Source organism: Ovis canadensis, chromosome 12, assembly GCF_042477335.2.
Source record: "Ovis canadensis isolate MfBH-ARS-UI-01 breed Bighorn chromosome 12, ARS-UI_OviCan_v2, whole genome shotgun sequence".
NCBI classification, from domain to species: domain Eukaryota; kingdom Metazoa; phylum Chordata; class Mammalia; order Artiodactyla; family Bovidae; genus Ovis; species Ovis canadensis.
This window is the reverse complement of record NC_091256.1, coordinates 42,944,066-42,948,391: the sequence shown is the minus strand read 5'-3', so window position 1 is coordinate 42,948,391 and position 4,326 is coordinate 42,944,066. Positions and strand designations below refer to the sequence as shown.

The following is a 4,326-nucleotide window of genomic DNA, read 5'->3' as shown; positions in this document are numbered from 1 at the left end:
CCAACAGAAATGCACAGTAGGAAGGGAGGATGTTTCAAATTCTGGGTAAAAATACAAACATAAATATCAGACAGACATGGGCTGCGGTCCCAGTTAGATAGCATATTGGCTGAAAAACTCTGATGCTGGGAGGGATTAGGGGCAGGAGGAGAAGGGAACGACTGAGGATGAGATGGCTGGATGGCATCATGGACTCCGATGGATGTGAGTCTGAGTGAACTCCGGGAGATGGTGATGGACAGGGAGGCCTGGCGTGCTGCGATTCATGGGGTCGCAAAGAGTCGGACACGACTGAGCGACTGAACTGAACTGAACTGATCTTGCACAAGCTATGTATCTCTCTGTGCCTGAGAGTATTTACATCTAAAATGATACCTGCCTCGTGAGGTTGTTGGGAAAATGCACTGAGATAGTCTAAACTCTGAGGACAGGACTGGAAGCACAGGAAGAGCTCAGCATAGGTTAGTCTTCATTAGCTACTTTGAGCAATTTAATGAGCTTAAGAAAATCTGGAGTTGAATTGCTAAATCTTATTTAGGAAATTATACATATTGTGTAAATTGTCAATGAATTGTTCATAGTGAAATGAAGTCTGGATAGGAGGGTGCAGGCTTCACTTCTGGGCATGGTACTGTCACTGTGACCAGCTGGGGGACCTTTGGCAAATTGCACCATCTCTCTGGATGTTTGTTTCCTCATCTATAAATGAAGCAGAGCAGACTGGAAGATTCGTAGAGTCCCTCTAGGGAGAAACTTCTGTGAGTCTCCTGTTTGCTGACTCCACACTGTCCATGGAGGAGCACTATTAAACTTTGAAATATTGATTATTCATATTCAAGTTTTACTTGTTACATTCAAAACTTTGCATTAGAGTCTTGAAGCATTTCATAATTAATTAGCAGACATGAAATTTAAACTAGTGTATCACACCCTTTAAATTTTAAATGATGCAAAATATTCCCATTTATATGGAAAAACTCAAACGAGCTTTTTGGCCAACCCAATAATTTAAACTTGGATACCACAATAGGCTAAGAGGTTTAAAGTAAAGGGTTTCTCCAAAAGCAAACCAGATTCCCACCGCCATGGCTTTCTGTGCCTCCCATTGCTGCTGCAGTGTCCCCCACTGACACCGCCACCACCATCTGCTCCTCTGATAAACGCTGCCTATGTGGACTCAGCCTGCCCAGCACCTGCCCACATGCAGTTTGGTTACCGGAGCCAAGCTGCTGTGACAGCTGCCCCCCACCATGCCACATTCCTTGGCCCTGTGTGCCCACCTGCTTCCTGCTCCACTCCTCCCAGCCCACCCTAGGCCTGGAGACCCTCAACCTCATATCCTTCACTCAGCCCTGGGATGAGCCCTCCATCCCAAGCTGCTGCTGACAGATGGCTGCTTCCCTCAGTGTCTGGTGATAATATGGAAGCTATCTCTTCAGCATTCACTTGCCTCAGTATATTTATTAGACATTGAGGCAGATCAGATCGCCTAGATATGGGCAACCTACCTTTCATCTTAATGGAAAGAAAATCAAGAAATTTGTTATGGCTATTTGGCTGAGCGCCATTTGGTTCATTTGGGCAGGTGACTGTCATCTATTATCAAAGGTATTGATATCTTTCAGACCTCAGACTGTATTTTCTTGGTCATGTTGCTTCCAAGATCCCATTTCTTATACTGAGTATTTTCATAGAGAAAAAAGAAATTTCTTGATGGGTTTTCCCATAAACTTTATTTCTGTGACAACAAATAAATAAGTGGTTTCTGTAGGTGCTATCTTGTCTTTAATGTTATGAATCTGTCTTCACACACATTATATAACGTTTGTAGAATCAGATGTGCCCATTAGAAACCTATAGGAAAACTGGACTCATGTAGTTCATAGTAAGATATCAGGCTTTTTCTGACAACTTAACTATTTACCAGGTGAAGAGTGATTAATATTTAGCAAAACTCATCTAACACTGGCAGGTTGGACAATGAGGAGTTTATTGAAAGAGTACACCATTATACCTTACCAGTGACTGGCCAGTATCACAGTACCTGATTTAAAAAGAGGAAGAAAATATTTGCACCATCCTGAACCACAGTCAAGAATACGACTAAAGTCTAAAGTTATTATGACTTCATAAGTTCCCACCTTCTACCTGTGATATCATCATCTGTTTTGAAGTTAGTCTAAGTTCCTTGTTATACCCTGGTGGCTCAGACGGTAAAGCATCTGCCTGTAATTCGGGAGACCCGGGTTCGATTCCTGGGTTGGGAAGATCCCTTGGAGAAGGAAATGGCAATCCACTCCAGCACTCTTGCCTGGAAAATCCCATGGACAGTAGAGCCTGATTAGGCTACAGTCCATGGGGTGGCAAAGAGTCAGACACGACTGAGCAACTTCACTTCACGTCTTCACTTAAGTTCCTTGAGGGGAAGGAGAGGAACTTGACCTTTCCAGCACCTGTGCGGTGTCTTCCCTCCACATTCACAGACAGCATGGCATTGCACTAGGGAACAAGAAAGGAGCTCGGAAATAAAAAATATCCTTTAAAAATGTGTGAACTGCGTTGCAACCCTGACTCAAACTGAAGGATTCTTGATTTAAAAGAGTGTTATTGGGCTTCCCTGGTGTCTCAGTGGTAAAGAATCTGCCTGCAGGAGACATGGGTTTGATCCCTGATCCAGGAAGATATCATGTGCCCAGGAGCAACTAAGCCTGTGTGCCACAACTATTGGGCCTGTGCTCTAGAACCCAGGAACCGCAACGACTGAGCCCACATGCTGCAACTACTGAAGCCTGGGTGCCCTAAAACCCATGCTCTGCAACAAGAGAAGCCACCACAATGAGAAACCTGGGCCCTGCAACTAGAGAGTAACCTCTGATCACCGCAACTAGAGAAAGCCCACATGCAGCAACGAAGACCCAGCACAACCAAAAATAAATAAATAAAAATTAAGAGAGAGTTATTTAAAAAATCAAGTAGAAGCTGTAATAATAATTTTTATTCAGCAGAGTCTTCTTGGCATAACACTAGCACTTGTTTAATAAGTAACAACTAAATTTCTTCGCAAGCTCGGCTTTCCACTTGGCAGTTAATATTTTTTTGTGGAAACCATATATTAGTGAACACCATCAGAGATCCTAAACTCTTAGAACTATTAAACAGATTTTTTTATGGCCTGTAGATTTTACATGTCCAGGTTCTCTACCCTCTACATTAACAGTATATTGTGTGATTGCTTCCATGTAGTGAAGCAGGATTGTGTTAACCGATTTTAATCTCATGTTTAGCAGAGCCATACCCAAGGCTGTGTAGTCCATTTTTCTGTTTTAATGCTCGATCTTTCCATTTCCATTTCCTCATAGATAGAAGCTGGAAAAGGAAACGGCAACCCACTCCAGTGTTCTTGCTTGGAGAATCCCAGGGACGGGGAAGCCTGGTGGGCTGCCGTCTATGAGGTCGCACAGAGTCGGACACGACTGAAGTGACTTAGCAGCAGCAGCAGCATAGATAGAAGCCACACAAAGGTAGGGACTTTGTATTCTCCATAATGCCAGCAATATTGCCAAGCACTAGATGGTCAGCAAATATTTTTACTTTATTTAGAAAGTGGTATTAAACTATTAAGAAAGTCTTACGACTCCACATACAAGCCCCATCAAAAAAGTGTAACCCAGAACATATCAGTTGAATATGATCTGGAAAAATACATAGAGATGACACATGGGAGATTATTTACCAGTGTTAACCAATACAATTGTCACAAGTAGCTAATTAAATGAAAATTAAAATTGAAAATTCGATCCCTTAATCACTTAACCACACTGCAAATGTTCTGTAGCCATTAGTCTCATACTGGACAATGAAGAATAGAATATATCCATCATCACAGAAAGGTCTTTGGGATACAGCTGTTTACAGACTGTTTTAAAAATAAAGTTTATACCCAGGGACCAACCCTAGTCTGCATATGGCTCAAGCCAGACTAAAGGGAAAGCTGACCCCGAGAATCAGAGTGAAAGTGTGTGTATATGTGTATGTATAAATATATCATACATTTATAAACACACACATGGGTAGTAAACCTCCCAATTCATCCTTTGATCTACTTAATAAATATTTATTAAACACCTACTACATACCACGTTCTATACTATGTTCAGGGAAAACATACATGAATAATACAGTTCTCAGCCTCCAGGAGTTTGCAGCTTGGGGATAAATACAAGCTATAACCAGGCTGTTATACTAGCACAGCTGTTTCATGGGGATTCAGCCATGTTGACCAGCCACCGAGCTATAGAGTTCCCATGGTATAGGTCTGTAACACTT

At 42.1% G+C, this 4,326-nt stretch overlaps 1 pseudogene; it reads left to right on the top strand.

The window, feature by feature from the left end:
- Positions 1 to 1,085: 1,085 nt before the first annotated feature.
- On the top strand, positions 1,086 to 1,386 carry LOC138416416 (keratin-associated protein 3-3-like; annotated as a pseudogene).
- The last annotated feature ends 2,940 nt before the right edge of the window (positions 1,387 to 4,326 follow it).